The 18923-nt window shown below is 39.2% G+C and overlaps 1 protein-coding gene across 1 annotated transcript in view; it reads left to right on the top strand.

The window, feature by feature from the left end:
* Window positions 1-310: 310 nt before the first annotated feature.
* LOC149243847 (lipase-like PAD4) overlaps window positions 311-18923 on the top strand; it is a 103521-nt gene continuing 84908 nt past the window's right edge. Inside the window, exons 1-3 of the mRNA XM_089367872.1 lie at window positions 311-597; window positions 1082-1416; window positions 1539-2112. The gene's annotated coding sequence lies outside the window, so the exon portion shown is untranslated. The remainder of the gene's footprint in view (window positions 598-1081; window positions 1417-1538; window positions 2113-18923) is intronic.

Below are 18923 nucleotides of genomic sequence, written 5' to 3'. Positions count from 1 at the left end.
TTCATTACTTGCACCACATCCTCATTAAATAATTAATAAATTTCCATTCATCAAAATGTAATATCTCAACAACTAAGTAAATTATATTTCATTACTTCCCACAATATCCTCATTATTAAAAATTATTTTTAATAATTTTCAATTCTTTAAATTTCATGGCCCCATCTTTCTCCTATTTCACACAAAATATTTTCAAACAAATGTTCTTTCCCCGAACCGGCGAGGGGAAAGGATTTGGAAATTTCTTAAGAATATAAATGACGGGTGCCCTGCCCTTCGCGTTATGTTCGCGATGGCCCCATCAATGGCCACTTTCCCGAAAAAGCGACCTGCGAAGGTGTCAGGAAATTATGGTTCAGACAAAACCCAGGCATAAATATCACAGGTTCTCCTTCCATCTATTTTCCAGGTATTATCAACCACAGTTTCCTCACTCCATATCCCATGGCAGTACTCATTCCGTTGATTTTCGGGGATATTGCTCGGCTCCTTCTATTTTCCTACTTATAAAGACACCACCGGCTGCATTATAATGAAATTCCAAAAGAATCTTGAAGCAACAGCAGATCAAATGGAAACAGAGTCGTCTACTCCGCAGTAAGAATGAGCTCCGAAACTTCGTTTTTGCTTCTTTACATTTTGATAAAATGGCTGCGTGCCAATTTTCAAATTATTTTGCCAATATTTTAAATGGATTGGTACTCGCAGTTAAAGATTAGGATATCTTTTTGTATGGTGAATACCGCATTTAATTGTTTCTTTATTGTGGTTTTCGGGGAAAGGAATTATTTGTAAAATCATTTTCGTTTCTGCTTCTGTATTTTTTAAATTAAAGATCAGGATTTTGTTAAAGAAGGCGAAAGTTGCATTTTACTGTTGTTTGATGTGGTTTTGGGGAAATTTTGAATTTTTACAGTGGGTAATATAGTGCTTAGTTGAAGTTGGATCCGATTTTAGGGTTAATTTATGTTTCTTTTCGCTGTTAATTTCAGTGGGTTTGATTCAAGCGGGCTCAGAGCCAATAATCTGGTAATTGACCTCCGCCAATGTTAGTGCTAATTTACTGAAATTTTGGGTGCAGATTCTTGTTTCATGCGGAATTATTGTCCAAGGCTTGGGAAGAGCCACTTCTTGCAAACAACTTAGAGGCTTATAGCCTAAATGAATATGAAGGCGTTGCATATGTTGCCTTCCCTTCATTTCATAAAATAGAAGGTTTTATTGTCAAAGAGAGCAAATATGGAGAGGGCATCATACAAACTGACAACAAGGTCTTCTCTGGTTGTTTCAAGGGTAATGATGCTCAACCAGCTCTCGTCCATCAGGGAGCTCTTAAGTTGTTCTACATATTTTGAATACAGATTTCTAAGCAAAGTTGTTCGACATATTATGGAGAATACATATTTCTATGAAAAGGTAAATTAATTTATTTTTGAAGTTTCAGAAAAAGTGATTGCTTCTTCCCTTGTTTAGAGATGAAATTTTTCAAGAAGAAGGAAAATAATGACATTCTGTTGATGTATTTCATGACCAAACAGATGCAGATTTATACGGATTCAAAACAAAGGAAGCTGAAATCCATTATATTTGTGGGTCATTCCTTAGGAGGGGCAGTTGCAACTTTGGCTACACTATGGGTACTGGAAAAGAGGCTCAGGCAAAGTTCTCCTTTTTGTATAACATTTGGAAGTCCTTTAGCGGGGGATGTAGGATTTGTTGAACAGTTGGCCTTGAAAATTGGGAAGGCAACTTTTTTTCCTGCAGTATACTCATACAGTAACAAACTATGGGCCTGACTCTCTTGTGAAATCAGATGGAGTTATCAAGAGAAGCCCCTACAGACCTTTTGGTAGTTACATGTTTTGTTCGAGTGAGGGCGTGGCTTGTACTGATAATTTTGATACCTTTTTGAAGATTCTTCATTTGACAATGCAAAGCTACGAAAACCCTCACGATAAGGACTGCTTTTCAGAGCATGTCGAGTATGGTGCTGTTTTGAATAATGTCGTAGAAAAGTCTATCAGTGGGAAAAGAAGTGCAAAACCTGATTCAGAATCTTCTTACAAGGCAGGAATGTCCTTGCAGCTGGAAGCCATTGGTATCGATGCTCAGGTAATACTTAACTCTTTTTTAAAAATAAAATATGGAAAAGAATATTATTATTAATGTTACAGTTAGCTTTCATATGATATATCAAGGTTAGGATGGATGTATATATATATATATTTTTGAAATAATAACATACACATAGATACACAAGATAACGACAAAATTAACCTTTTGTTCTGAATTTTATTTTCTCTAATAAGCTCCCTGCACCAGAATGATCTAGCACCGATTGTACACCATATAGCAAGAGATATTGAAAACAAGTATAACATAAATGTTTATAAGATATTTTTTTTCTTCTATATACTTCTGTCTAAGATTAGATCACGATACAAACCTCCTGAGCTAATTGTTGGACCACATTCGTGGGATTGTATTATGACAAAGTTTGAGTGGTTTAAAGAGTGTTGTGAGGAGGAAGATGACATCATATATTAGGACTCCTTCAAGAAACATAATTATATCGATACTAATTTAATAGGGAACGCAGTGTTTTGGGATGAAATGTGGGAGAGACATCAGTTGCTTAATAATTTTCAATCTCAAATTCAAAATAAGTGGATAAATGCTAGTACTTGAACAAATTTATAGATAGATAGAGATAATAAAATTAATTGGAGACACATTTGGGGCATTGTATGCTCTTTTTATTATTAAATGGATTTTACATCAACTAGGAATTTTCCACAATCATTTAAAATTAAATGTTTGTAAAGATATTTAGGATTTGCATCAATTTTCTAAAAATATCTTTCTATAAATGCCTTGAACGGACAACTAACTACCCGATTAAATCAAGATTGATTATTTTTAACACTCCCCCTTAATCTTAACTGCTACATTCATCAACACTAACAGTGCCTAAGTGTTGTCTATGAAATTCAAAAATAATTCTTCCCAATGGTTTGGGGAAGATATTTGTTGGGTGATGTCTAGATCCTAAAATTGAAGAGATATGTCACTATTGTTGACAAGCTCGTGAATGAAGTGATAACAAGTCTCAATGTGCTTGTTTTTCTTGTGAAATTTTGACAATGCAAATACTTGCTACAAAAGATAGTAGCTGGCTCCTTCTCAACATGTGCAAGATCTTTCAAAAATCTTCTTATCCATAGTGCATGGTAGTAACTGCTACATATTTTGCTTCAATAAAAGATATGGAGACAATTGATTGTTTCTTAGATACCTATGGGATCAAATTGTTGGATTCACAAGTATACTGAGAAGGGGGTGGGGGTGGTGGGTGAATTAGTATAATGAGAATTTTTACTTATTTAACATTTGAACATTAAACATCAATCTTATAAACTGAACAAACAATACAATTTATATGTGGAAACCCTTATAGGATAAAATCGCAAAACTTATTTATATGAAAGATATCGTAGGCATTGACCTACAAGAGACAAAAATCTAGGCACCAACCTACAAAAGGCACCAATCCCCACTACTATAATATTTGTAGGCACCAACCTACATGAGATACCAATTCCCATTGCTATAAATATTCTTAGGCACTATCTTACTTCAGTGCACTTGTTTGCTTCTTGACAATGTTTGTCAACTGCTTCTACTTTCATTGGGTCTGCTTGCTGCTTCTTTCTTCACTAGGTTTGTTAGTTGCTTCTTCCTTCAAGTTTACTTCTCCCAAAACTTGTTGCTTTTGGCTTCTTCCCAAGAAAAAACTTGCGCAACATTCCACATATCCAATTTTTCAAATTTGGCTATGAAATTTCTACCATAGGTACCTAGCGATCTCTTCTATGTCCTCCCAAAATTTCACAGTCTAAAACATCTTAGAAAGAAAATTATACAAAAAATATCAATCTGACATGTTTGGAGCATGTTTCAGGAGCATTCAAGAAGACTAACCTCCTTAGATCATATCTCCGAAATTATAGTGAAACAAGGTTTGAAATTTCCACATGTACCTTGAGATTTCTCTTTTATATCCTCCAAATTTCACAGTTTGAAATATCACAAAAAGAAAGTTATAGCAAAAATACCAAACTAACATGTTTGAAGTAGATTTTATGAACATGCAGAAAGTCTAATTTCCTCATACCATATCTTTGAAATCATAGTGTGAACCGAAGTCTAAAATTTTAACTACAAGTAAATGGATATCTTATATCTTTATTTTCCAAGTTTCACATTCTGAAACATCCTAGAAGAAAAGTTATAGCAAAAATACGAAGTTGACCTATTTGAAGAAGATTTTAGGAGCATTCAAAAAGCCTACATCCCTGAAATCATATATTTCAAATTATAGTGAATCAAGGTATGAAATTTTAACCACGGGTAAATGAAAATCTTCTCTTTAGTGCCTCCAAGTTCCATGGTTTGAAGCATTCTAGAAGAAAAGTTATAGCGAAAATGCCAAGATGGCTAGTTTACCCCCATAAATCACATTTTTGCTTCCACCTTTAGACTCCTAGAATCACCTCAAAAAATTATTCCTCGTTTCCTTTTGTGACCTCAGATCTCTTCCTACTTGGATGGTTTAAAAATGCACTCATATGCCCTTTATTCATAGTGTCTGTATGTTCACTTATGAGGATGACTTGTAATACTGGTTGAGTTGGCTTGCTTGTACTTTGGTTGGGTCATCTTGACAAAACATTTCATATCTCCTCATTCCTATGGAATTAGAGGGAGTTACATATATTGTTGAAAGGTCTCATAATAAGGTTTTCAGCATAGTATGCTTCCATTTGAGCTAGGTGATAAGTAAAATACCTTCAATGATAAGGTATCAAAATGGAGCATAAAATGCCCAAAAACAATATTTCCAACAATATTAATTTTTCAATATTTATAATGGACATAAGTAGTCTCCCCCTATCTTTGACATTAATGATAACATTATTTCCAACAATTTATCACTTTGTCATTAACGGCAACCCTTAGTCAATTTTGTAATAATATTGTAGAACTTCTCCTATCTACAATTATCCTTGTGTCTACAACTTCTCCTCCTTCAACATCAGTGACAAAGGGATGCTCCTCTTGAACTTGTTGATCGAGGTGGATATTGGTGGCCACCAACTTGTTCCACTGGCTCAATGCATGATTTTCCTATTTTGGTAGTTTTCAGGTCTTAAACTTCCGGAGCCATTTTGAGGCCTTAAATACTTTTTTTGGAAATGGGAAAAATATTGATGTTTGCAACCAAAAGTTGTTATCGTCGGATAGACCTTTCTAATAAGTTATCATGCGTGCCAAACAAAGATCATATTCCAAATTTATGACTCGGGGATGTTGATCTTCCAGCCTACCCCATTGGGGCCCATAAGCCTTTGGTGCTTCATCTTCTAGGGTTAGGGTTTGGATGTTTAGGGTTTCTCATTATTTCTTCATAATAAAAAGTCCTTTGAGCCTCGTTGTAACATAGTTCAAGAAGTCCAGTAGCCATCACATCTCTTCTCAGATATTAGATACCATCGTTCGAGCTTATTAATTAGAGTTCAGTTTCACTATATCTTTTTGTTTTTTTAAATTTGTATTTCATTTCGCTCATTCCTAAATCTAGATAAGTGGTATTAGAACAATCTTCTCTTTCTCATTTTTCTATGCATGTCCCCAACGAGGTTAGGGTACAAGGAGTTGGGACTTGAACTGCTTGAGCCCTTGCAATACTGTCCTTGTTGATCCCGATGGCCTCCCATGGCAAAAGAAAAGAAAGATGAGAAAGCACGAGACCCTATAAAATTTTTGCTCAAAGAAGCCCTCAAGTGAGAAAAGAATGAAATGATGTATAACTTTTCCCAAATCCTTCAACAAATACCAATAACCGATGCATCTTCATCCAACTGCCACTTCAAAGGCACCACCCCCTTTAAGGTACAAGTTAATTTTATTCCTATATTTGAAGGCAAATTATACACAAATGCTCTAGATACATGGTTAAATCTGTTGGAGGATATTTTTCATTCCATAGTTTTTTTGATCGAGAAAAGATTATTTTTGCACTCCTTAAAGCGACCTCCCATGTCAAAGACTAGTGGGAAACTTAATGTGAGAAATGGGCCACCGAGAAGTTTGCACTATTTTCAGCCGCACCTTTGAACTCTTTTAAAGATGTTGTTAAGAAGCAATATTATCCTATTGGAAGCTACGCAGAAAAATATATAAAATGGACCATACTACTATAGGAAAGAGACCAAGAAGTGTCAGATTTCATGAATATCTTTCATACCTTGCACACGAAGTTGGATATCAACGGATTTGAAAAACATCTAGTGCTAAAGTATTATAGTTGTGTGCACAAATACATCCAGACATAAATGGAGTTCCTAGACATCTTCTCGCTTGGTGCAACATACCAATATGCTACTCGAATCTAATAAACGTTTAAATAGAAGAAGCACGACTTTGAAATTATGAATCTAAAGTAGGGAAATGGCACCCTCAAACCACAGAACAAAGGACAAAGCCAAGGTGGAACAACCCAGGACAACCCATGGAAGCCACAAGCAAATAATATCAATGGGAAGATGAAGAAAGACACGTGAAAGTGGTGTGAGTTCCAAAACAACCCCATTCATAACATAAATGAGTGTCGCGCAAAGAAATCACCAGTGGTCGAGATGAAATCTTCAGAGTCAGATGTAGGTTCTGACTCTAAACCAAACCTTGAAAAAGGAAGCAAGTCATCGATGAAAAACCTAATGCCACCATTGCTACCACCAAGGTCTAGCAAAGTGAGCCCGAACATTCAAAGGAACGCGAGCATCGCTTCCACTCACAAATGCGGGTGAATGGGGCTATGGTACATTTCATTGTCAATAGCAAGATTCAAAATAATCTCATCTCAATAGACGTCGTTAAGCGGTTGGGTTTACCGACAATGCCACACCCACAACCATACACCATTGGGTGGCTCCACTGAGGAAATATGTTCGTGTCAACCAACAGAGCTACTTGCCTTACAACATCAAACCTTTCATGGATAAGGTATTTCGCGATGTTTCTCCCCTTGAATTTTGTGATGTTTTGTTGGGCCAACCGTACTTGTGCAAACATCATGTTGTGTATGATTCTATATCCCATAGTATTGTTATTACTTTGGGTAGAAAATTGCATAGGATAACAGAGGTAGCTCTGCCTCTGATCTCAATTAAGAAATGCAATAAGATCATCTCCTAGACTAGGAAACTTTTCTTACTCCTATTTCGTTCTCAAAGTAAGTGGAAGATCATGGTCACATCCATGGGCTCCACACAGGGATCCTTTGTGCAACAAAGGCAAGTGGATAAGGCCGTGGAAGAGTATAGAGGCATCTTCTCGCCCACGGGGGTACCTTTGTTCTATTAGGTCAAGCATCAATAGATCTAACCCCCAACACACCTCTACCTAATGGGCCAATCTATCATCACTTTCTTCGGAAAAACAAGGAAATCAAGTGGCAAATATAGGAGCTACTAAAAAAGGCACATCCGACTAAGTTCCTCACTCTATGGGAGCCCAGTTGTACTTGTGCAGAAGGAGGATAAGACCTGGAGACTCTACAATAATTATCAAACCCTGAGCAAAATCACAGTAAGGAATAGGTACCCGATTCTATGGATTGATGACCTTCTTGACCAACTCAAAGGGGGCAAGTACTTCAACAAGATTGATTTGATGTTCAACTATCAACATGTTCCAATAAAACCCACAGATTAGATATCATTTTTGGGATTCAACTGCGTTAAGTAAGTCATTCAAACGTATTACCATTTCCATTAGAGGTAGTCGTAACTGCGTTTGAATGACTTACTTAACGCAGTTGAATCCCAAAAATGATATCTAATATAATGCACTGCGTAAATCCCCCATACTTAAAAACCCACAGATGTTTGGAAGACTACTTTCAAGTCCAAGGAGAGTTTGTTCAAGTGGTTGGTCATGCCCTTCTGTTGTTTATCCATGACATTAGAGAATTTAGGTTAGGGTCTTAGGATCTCTGATGCAACCAACTCAAATGCCACAACAAACTACTTTGCACAGTGGAATAAATCTAACAATTAATCATCTAGTGCACAAATAGACAACCTTTTACAATTTTTCAACAACCCAACTTTGTTATATTATCAATCTATAAAACAATTGTCTATGGCTCTCGTATCAAGGATCATGGTCCTCATACAATCACTAATACAAGAATACAACCTATGGTTTGGTATCAACAAATATGACAACCAATCTACCCTGAACAATATACAACTGACCTTTCACAGCTCCACTTAGTCGTACTCGAAACACATCTGTTAATCCTTCTACTCCCAATATGCAACAACACCAATCTGCCTCTATCAATGAATCTTGCTCCTTTAGGTCATTGAAAGTGTCTCACTAATTTTTCTGCCCTCTAGTTGATCACTAGTCCATCAATGAATCAACACTTAAGGTTTTCTTGTGAGTTGTTCACAACTTCGTTTATGAATAACTCCTAAGTTGCCCACCCGTTGCTCCTTATTTTTTTAAGAACACAACACTTTTGGACTTCCCACTATTTCCTTCCTGTGTTGCTCCAATGAAGACGAACTTAGGACGTGGAGGCTGCCCACTATCACTGTCAAAGTCCTTATCCAACAATCAACTTAGGGCTAGTCATACTGCTCCCTTAGCTGCCCTTTTATCCCTTCAAAGAACAAGCTCTGATCTTCTCCAAGTTTTCCCTTCTTACAACTATTAAAGTCCTTCTCAATAGGTTTATTTAGGGCATCAAGAACACCTTGTTTCTGCCCTCAAAACAGACCTTCAGATGCCCTTCAATATTGACCAAACTAGGAAAACCATCCACTAGCAAAATATCAACTTAGGAAGAATAACATACCTCTGCATAGGACCACTTACCTTTGCTTTCTCCTTCTCGGACTTGTGCACCATCTCCTGAGGATCTAGGCCCTGGTTAGGGTTGATGTAGCAACCGCTACAATCCTACTTCTTGGCCCAAATCACCTCACAAGAATGCACTAAAATCTCCTCTACAATCCTTCTATTTTTGTGATGTACTCGACCTAGGATATACTGCTGTAAAAGGGTAAACAACCTTCGTCCAACTCCTAACTGATGCTTTGGCTTACTTCTAACTATCACAGAGAATTGCGACCTAATTCTTGGATAATTTTTCCACCAAAAACTTGCACAAGCAATCCAAAAAACTCTTTCAATACTCAACCTACTTCTCTTCTTGAGTCTTCCCAAACAATCACAAGAAATAAACCAAAACAAGTCTCCTCCTCTTCTTTATTGGGATTCAAGGGTTTGCAACCTATTTCAAATGCTCCCCCTCTTATGGTGAGTTGCACATTGGATGCGAGAATGAGGCTCCTTCTCTTCTCTTTTTATGACTCTCTTGTGGCAACGTCTATCCCTTAAGGGAACTTTCTAAGTCTAGGTCAACTTGTCTTTTGTGCCACAACCCCACACAAAAACACATAAAAATTAATGTATCCATGACGACAAGGGCTCTCTTTCTACTTTAAGAAACCCCTTGCTTCTTTAAGGGTGCTCTATCTTCTCGAAGTGCCAAGACATCAAAACAATGCATGGTTTCACACCCACAAGCTTGGGTGCAAAGCCCACCTCTTGGGTAGTGTTATCACCCCAAAAAACTTTCCTAGGTTGTATCTCAGAGATGCTTGGGAACATTACAAACTCAACAAAATGTTGGAAATGGATGAATGGAAGGAATGATGCATATTCAAGCCAGATAACCACTTCTACTATGCTTAACCCCAGACATGGGTGAACACCCCAAGACTACAAGGTTTTAGACCACCAATTACTCACAGTTTGAGAGATAAGTGAACATGGGAATACCGACCACATTAGCAGATGCACAAGCCCATGTGATGGCCGGCTGCAACTAGTAAAGAGGTCTGCAAATCTATTTCCTAATGCACAGACAGGATGACAACTCTCTGGCACTAAGATAACATAAACCTGCATACACATTCAATGATACATACTAGATTCTAACACAGAGGTGGGATGACAACCCCTCTAATGCTAAACATCAAGAGCACATGAAAAAAATGCATAACAAGCACAACCTGGAACAGAATAGAAGTGGAAAGTGAGCAATTAACAACAAAAGAAGCTTGTATTAGCTGAAAATGAAGACCAGATGCTGCAAGTATCACAATAGTTACAATCTCCAGAAGTTGAACCTTACATCAAAACAATATCCATCAACACTCATCACATCAGTCTTTTGGGTATATATAAAGGTTGATTACAAAAATAGCTGCTATCCTATGCGTGGAAGGGTCATAATGGACCACCAACCACATTAACTATCTAAAATGGAGTCTCTGCTACATTCTGCTTGCTTCAATAAATTAATTTGACATTCTCTGGTACTTTGTTGCACTCCTTGAGCAGGTGGAGTGTTTGTATGAATAAATTTCCATAACTGCTGAAGGCGTTTAACTGCTCGAGGATTGTCCTTTTCTTCTCGGCCACTCTGCACTTGAATGCAGTTGTTGAAGAGTAATTGCGTTGGGTACAGGTCGCTGGCCACCTTCTTCCTTCGGGTGTACAAAATAGTTATGGATTTGAAGACTGCATGGCGAACAAATGAGCGAGATCGGGAGTAAACAACAGCCGTCGAATCTTGCAGATGGACGATGGAGATCGACTTATAGGGGATATCGGGAGGTACAAGGATGGATAAACGAGGGCCGTTGGATCTTATACAGGCAGATTCGATGGTGAACGAGGGCGGAAGTTGGGCAGGAGATAACACGCGGGAACGACGGTTTTGGTAGCGGGCGGTATTTATCGCATCGCCTACGGGGAATGGCGATAAATTTACAGACCCGCGTGATCCCATTTATCGGTTGACGCGTGGTCGATGGGACCGGCGGCAAACTGCTTTCCCCGCCGGCTAACGCGTGTGCAGATTACGGGCACGGGACGAGTGATTACCGTTGGATCGGGAGATGGACGATCGGATGGCGGGAACTAACACACATGCTTCTTTGATTGATGTGACAGGGAAAAAGGCTTGCGAAAGGCGTTTAGTCGGGCTATCGGGGTTTTATGACGTTTAAACTCAGCACCTAGGAGCTAAGGAAACACGACTTTAATGCTAAATGTGGGTGTAAAATAGGGATAGCGGGGTTTTATGGAGTTATAGGGAAAATGAAGGAGAAGAGGAAACCAACTACTGCGAACCTCTTGTAGGCATAACCAACACTGCCAAACCTGTCTTTATCCATCGAGTGTTGAAGAATATAGCAGAGCTAACACTGGCTCCTTCTGCGGATGAGATCCTCCCTATGAGGTCTCAAGAACTGCAGACCAATACCTTCATACAAAACCAGCTTAAAAACAGTGCTTAGCATCCATTGGGTATGGAGTCAAATTAAATCTACACTAAATTCTGTAAAAGAAAATGCTTACAATCATTAAGGCCTGAGAGCCTTAAACAACATAAATATTCAAAAACTGGCCATCTGCTGGGCCATCAAAACTGTTTCTCCTCCACTCAACCGGTTCATCATAGATCAGCAAAACTGGATTTATTTGATCCTCTACCTCAAAAATTTTAGGGCATTTGGGCTCATTCGGTAGATATGGATCAAAATTCATTCCCTTTCTGTGTGTTCTCATCCTTGGATGCTCTTCATGGGAGCCTTTGTACACCTGCTGAATAATCATGGTTGATGTGTACTTATCTTCGTCACCTGTGGCTTGCACAATTAATATGAATGGTGAACCAATGTATTCTTGTGTGGAGGACACACATACATCACATGCTCCTTTATTTTAAGAACAATCCACATCCGAGGAGGAGTTCCAAAACTGTGCACCCTCTTCTTTTGTCTCCTGGCAAGATGCCTTTTCAATCTGTGTGGAGGCCATCTGAGCAGGCATCAGAAAATCAAGACTGATATGATCAGTATCAGTCTTGGGCTTTGAATTTTGCCCTGCCTCAGTGTTCTGGAGGCAACTTTGAGGGATTGTCACTTGAGCAGACAGAGGGACAAAAGATGGTGGGGAGCTTTCCTGTTCCCTGTTGATTACTGGGCAGGGGACAAAAGCAGGTTGGAAAATTTGCAGATCTGCACAGCCATGAGAAGATGAGCTGGCTTCGGGCTCAGACTCTTGGAGGAAGGGACCTGTTGCTGGCTGCTTCTGCTGATAAGATTGTTGCTTTGCAGGTACAACAAACTGATAAGCAGTGCCCTTGGATACTGCTTCTTCATATGCAGGTCTGGTTAGGAAAGGGGCACTGCCCTTATCTTCCAAACCATGGACCTCCTCCTCTTCTTCATATTGCTCTTCCTCCATGACTATAGTTTGAAAAAGGGTCTTGACCCTTTGATCTTCATTTGTATCTCTGTTTCTTTGCAAAATCTGCAACTGCTCCTGTGCTCCTCTGTATGGATTTGGCTTTGGAAGAGTAAAGGAACAAGGAGCTCCTGCTTCCTCAGAATGCTGCTCAACTTTTAATTTGGAAACCTCAAAAGCCAATGTCTCAATCATCCTGGCCATTTCATCGATCTTATGATCTGAGGATGATGAGAGCCCATCCCTCTGTGAGTTCCCAAACTCAATATGATCATAGAGCAGAACTTCCTTATTTCCCCAGTGATTTAGGAACACGTCATCTAAGGCCTCAATGTCTACTATGGCCCTAGGGGCTAGTTCGCTGAACCATTTTCTAACTTCTCCCTCTAGGCTTCGGACAAAGACCTTCATCCACACATCCTCTTCATTGATATCCAGGTTATCAGCATAACAATAAAAAGACTGTAGATGCTCTTCAGTTGTTACTCCTTCTGTACTAGTAAACTTAGGCATATATTCTTGATAATCTCCTGCGGGCATGGCGTTCAAAGGGACATGCAAGACCAAGGGCCCATACCTAGTAGCAACGATTCTTTCTATTTTCGTGAGTGCTTGTTGACTTGCCATGACTGAGGTAAGGTAAAAGGATACTGGTAAACTGAGTGATATGAATCAATGAAAAGGATAGTAGAGACAGAGGAATATGATGGACAACATAGGATGCTTTGTCTGGACTGAGATCCAAAAGGGAAATGAATGAACAGGAGTGGTATGAATCTCTAAAGGTGGTTTTTCACTAGCAGAGATACATAAAAATTCTTTAAGGCTTACCAGATCCTGATGCTCCCTTCCGCAAAGTTTTCTTCTGCTTAACGATCTTCTCAGGATCAGGCACTGGTCAGCTGGTGATTTCTGAGGATTTCTTCAAGCGTGCTTCACAAACTGCGCTAGGACTATAACGTGGATTCACCAAAGGTTGGTCTTCCTCCAGTGGAGTCGCCAGATAGATGATTACAACCAGAAATGTGTCCAAACCTTGTCTATCATCAAAGTTTGGAACTGTGTCATCTCCCAGGGAAGCTGAGCTTCAATCTCCTCTCCCCGGCAACGGCGCCAATTAATGTTATCACCCCAAGAAACTCTCCTAGGTTGTATCTCAGAGATGCCCGGGGACATTACAAACTCAACAAAATGTTGGAAATGGATGAATGGAAGGAATGATGCATATTCAAGCCAGATAACCACTTCTACTATGCTTAACCCCAGACATGGGTGAACATCCCCAGACTACAAGGCTTTAGACCACCAATTACTTACAGTTTGAGAGATAAGTGAACATGGAGAATACCGACCACACCAGCAGATGCACAAGACCATGTGATGGCCGGTTGCAACCAGTAAAGAGGTCTGCAAATCTATTTCCTAATGCACAGACAGGATGATAGCTCTCTGGCACTAAGATAACAGAACCCTGCATACACATTCAATGATACATACTAGATTCTAACACAGAGGTGGGATGACAGCCCCTCTAATGCTAAACGTCAAGAGCACATGAAAAAAATGCATAACAAGCACAGCCTGGAACAGAATAGAAGTGGAAAGTGAGCAATTAACAACAAAAAAAACTTGTATTAGCTGAAAATGAAGACTAGACGCTGTAGGTATCACAATAGTTACAGTCTCCAGAATTTGAACCTTACATCAAAAAAATATCCATCAACACTCATTACATCAGTCTTCTAGGTATATATAGAGGTTGATTACAAAAATATTTGCTATCTTATGCGTGGAGGGGTCATAATGTACCACCCACCACATTAACTATCTAAAATGGAGTCTCTGCTACATTCTGCTTGCTTCAATAAATTAATTTGACATTCTCTGGTACTTTGTTGTACTCCTTGAGCAGGTGGAGTGTTTGTATGAATAAATTTCCATAACTGCTAAAGGTGTTTAACTGCTCGATAATTGTCCTTTTCTTCTCGGGCACTTTGCACTTAAATGCAGTTGTTGAAGAGTAATTGCGTTGGGTACAGGTAGCTGGCCACCTTCTTCCTTCGGGTGTACAAAATAGTTATGGATGCGAAAACTGCATGGCGAACAAATGAGCGGGATCGGGAGTAAACAACAATCGTCGAATCTTGCAGATGGACGGCAGAGATCGACTTACAGGGGATATTGGGAGGTACGAGGACGGATAAACGAGGGCCATTGGATCTTATACAGGTAGATCCGACAGTGAACGGGGGCGAAAGTTGCGCAGGAGATAACACGCAGGAACGACTGTTTTGGTAGCATGCGGTATTTATCGCACCGCCTACGAGGGCATGGCGATAAATGTACAGACCTACGCGATCCCATTTATCGGTTGATGCGTGGCCGATGGGACCGACGACAAACTGGTTTCCCCGCCGGCTAACGCGTGTGCAGATTATGGGTGCGGGACGAGCGATTACCGTTTGGATTGGGAGATGGACGATCGGATGGCGGGAACTAACGCACATGCTTCTTTGATTGATGTGACAGGGAAAAAGACTTGCGAAAGGCGTTCGGTCGGGCTATCGGGGTTTTATGACGTTTAAACTCAGCACCCGGGAGCTAAGGAAACACGACTTTAATGCTAAATGTGGGTGTAAAATAGGGATAGCGGGGTTTTATGGAGTTATAGGGAAAATGAAGGAGAAGAGGAAACCAATTGCTGCGAGCCTCTTGTAAACATAACCAGCATTGCCAAACCTGTCTTTATAAATAGAGTGTTGAAGAATATAGCAGAGCTAACAGGTAGTTAGCCCACAAAGCCATTTTTTGGTGCAAATTCCTCCAATACCCTATACCCTAGGGTTTGGAGTACCTCGCATGTTACAAATATCAACACTCCCTCTTAGCGAAGGAGGTACTTCCAAGAATAGGAAGTAACTCTTCATCACTGTCACTGTTGGTGATACTAGTCGAACTCTTGATGCTCACAAATCTAGCATACCCTATGGCATGAACTACGCCCTTCTCGGATGTCTCACTACCACGAGAAGCCTCCTGCTTCTTCTCTTGAAACAATTTCAAGCCTTTCCATGGTTCCTTTTTGCCTGTTGTAGAAACACACTTACTCCCCACTGACCACACACTCTTCTTGGGATGCACATTCTCCCTTTGAGCCTGCAAACCTCCGCTAGAACTTGGCTCCCTCTAAACCTATGGAACCTAGACCTTCTCCTGCTTCTGCTTCTCATGACCTATAGGTTTGTTTGTAAGCATGTATAGGGCCATACTACCTCACTCCAATGACCACTCCACTAGAGCTAGAGCCTTTGGGCCAGAGCTTCAATTTCCCATCTTAGAAAATCACGGTAAACCCCTTCTTCTCAATCACTGAGATAAACAATATGATATATCTGATCTTTGGTACATACAATACATCTTGAACTTGCATCAACTGACCTGACTCCATTCTAAATGGCACGACACTTTATCCACTAATCTCTTTCTGAGTCTTTTCACCCATCACCATGTGCAACTTTGAGTCCCACTCAGCTAGACTCTCGAACACATCACTCGAACCCGTCATATGCTTCGATGCACCACTGTCCATGTACCATGCAACCTCGTTGATGGCACCCTTTGAGAAATGAGAAATCAAAGCAAAATTCTCACTCTCCAGCCTTATGGAGAGGTGATCTATCTCAGTAGAAGTGGCAACAAACTGCAACTGCCTTGCCCTTCTTCTTCTCATCATCTCCCTAATTTTTATTCAGACACTTCGTCGAATAATGATCATATTCACCAAAATTGAAACACTTCAACTTACTCAATTCCTCCTTTTTCTTGCCATTCATCCTCGCTGCAAGAGCCATGTCATCATCAAATGTTGACATTCATAATGTTGAGAAGAATTTTTTTTCGAAAAAATTATATGGAATATTTTTTTGGAACCAATATTTTGAACCCTTTGCTATAATTCATCATTAAGACAAAAATGAAATATCTGATTTAACATTAACAATATATAAATAAAAATACTTCAGAGAAAACAAAAAAAACCACAATAAAAAGTTCGAAACATTAACTCAAAAAATTAGATTTCATTACTTCGCACCACATCGTCATTAAATAATTAATAAATTTCCATTGATCAAAGTATAATATCTTGTTGGAAAAACAATAGTAATTCCAACCACCACCATTAATGCTGCGTCTAGCTTCTTCTAGAATTCGGCGGAGCTGGATAGCTTCCTGGAGAAGCCACAGACTCCAGAAGGTTCCTTATTGTGTATAAAAACATGTTCAAGCCATCGAATGAAAACAAGTTCTGTGTTTATGTGTTCAAGTGTGTGTTCTCTGATTTGGTATCAGAGCAAGGTGAGTGCTGCAAGGTTGAGCTCGAAGAGCCTAAGGTTCTTCTGAGAGGGTGCGTTCCAGAGAGGCTGGCGCTGTAGAAGAACTCCGTGAGAGATCAATGTGTTGTGTTTGGTTCTGCGCTCTCTGATTTAATAACAGAGGGAGGTTAAGCTTCCAGAGTGTGAGTCTTTGTTCTCTGTGAGTGATCAGAGTATGAGATCGCCAAGGGTGTGTTGCAGAGTGTGTGCGCAACACATTAAGCTTTGGTGATGGGAGAGATCGCATAAGGACTCATATTACTGCGTCCCTGTGCGTGAGTTTTCGCTGTTGTGAACTTCCAGTTCGTCTGCGTGTGCGTAAGAGCCGTCTGGTGCGAAGGACTGGTTCGTGAGGCTCATCGAGGGGAGCCATCTGTTGCCGTAGCCCCAAGACAAGCAAGTGGGGTAAGCGTTTGGTACAAAATATTCTCTTTATTTGCTGGTATCAGATTTTTTTTTGTGGAGAATATTGAACAATTTCAAAGAAAAAGAGTTGTATTTCATTCTTTGTGCGCATGAACGCAAGTGGGGCAAGCTTTTGCTAGCTGGGTGTAATATTTCCACCGTGGTTAACAAAACATCAGTTTTGACTTTGAGGTTTGGATGTAGTATTCCCACAGTGGTGAACAATTTTTTTTTATTTTTCGACTTTGTGGCTGGATATGACTTGGTGGCTGGGAATAGTTTTTTTTCTATGAAAATGAATGCACCTCGGGTAACTCGAGTAAGTGAAAAAATAGTTTAAAAAACTCCAACTTTGAATTAAATTAATTTGTGGTCGCTCCAAGTTAAATGATGTGTGTTTGAATTAAGAGCTCCAAGATTGAATTAAAGTAGTTTGTGGTGGCTGTGATTGAGTGGGTTTATATTTGTGAAAAAATTGTATCTTGGTGGTTGGTACTAAAAGATTTATAAGCTTATTGAAAATGGCTAATGTATTGGCAGAATCTTATTTATCTGAATCTAACAAGTTAGATGGTGAAAATTATGCAAATTGGAAGTTTAAGTTGCAGATTTTGATGGAAGGCAACAATACATGGGCGATTGTGTCTGGCGCTGAAGTTAAGCCAGTGTCCCCTCAAGCCACAGAAGTTGCAATTCAAGATTGGGAGTGATGGGAAAAAAAAGCAAAGGTGATTTTGCGGATGACGGTTAAGGACAACATTATTCCACACATTAGAGAGTGCAAAACATCCAACGAGACATGGGACACTCTCAAAAATTTGTATGAGACGAAGACTACAAATCGAATATTGTATTTAAAGAGTAAGCTTCTTTCAATTAAGATGGAAGAAAATGAAAGTGTCAGTGATTTCATTTCTAAAATTAAAGATCTAAAGGATAAATTAGGTGACATTGGTGAATCAATATCTAGTACAGACTTGGTTACTGTCACATTAAATGGAATGCTTAATGAATATCAAATGTTTATCACTGGTCTTTCAGCTAGAGAAAAGGCTCCTACTTTTGATGAGTTGGTAGGTATACTTATGCAGGAAGAAGAGCGGAGAAGAAGCCTTAAACATAAATCTTCCAATTCAGATTTGGCATTGATGGAAAAAGGGAAGCAGTGCTTAAAAGGCAAACAGTGGGAGAAAAATAAAGGCAAAAAGACACAGGTAAAATCATTTCAAGGTACCCCTTTAGCAAGGACAAATGCTAAATCAAGTAGAGATGATGTGTGTTATTACTGTGGAAAATCTGGTCATTTTGCTAAGAATTGCATGAAAATGAGGTCTAATCAATTTAAACAAAGAAGGCATTTAGGAAATTATGTTGATAGAGATGGAACAATTAGTCAAAATGTCAACAATCTTAAATTGTTTGTGTTCAATGCTGCTTTATCAGCAGAAACTGATGATGATAATGCTTGGTCTATAGATTCTGGTGCATCAATCCATATGTCATGTGAAATAAATTGGTTTGATACTTATCATGAGATTAATAATGGTGGACACATCTATTTAGGAGATAATATTAGAGGATATGGTAATATAAGTGTTATGATCCCTAATGGATAAGAAAAACAAATTCAAAATGTGGTGTATGTTCCAAGGTTAAAGAAGAACTTAATTTCAGTCTCTACTATCACAAATCAACATTTAAAAGTTGAATTTGTGAAATCACATTGTTTGGTAAAGGATGTGCAGGACA

This window comes from Pinus tabuliformis, chromosome 8 (assembly GCF_031772625.1).
Source record: "Pinus tabuliformis cultivar Carrire ecotype Pingquan chromosome 8, CPIR1, whole genome shotgun sequence".
NCBI classification, from domain to species: Eukaryota; Viridiplantae; Streptophyta; class Pinopsida; order Pinales; family Pinaceae; genus Pinus; species Pinus tabuliformis.
This window is presented reverse-complemented; position numbering and strand designations above follow the sequence as displayed.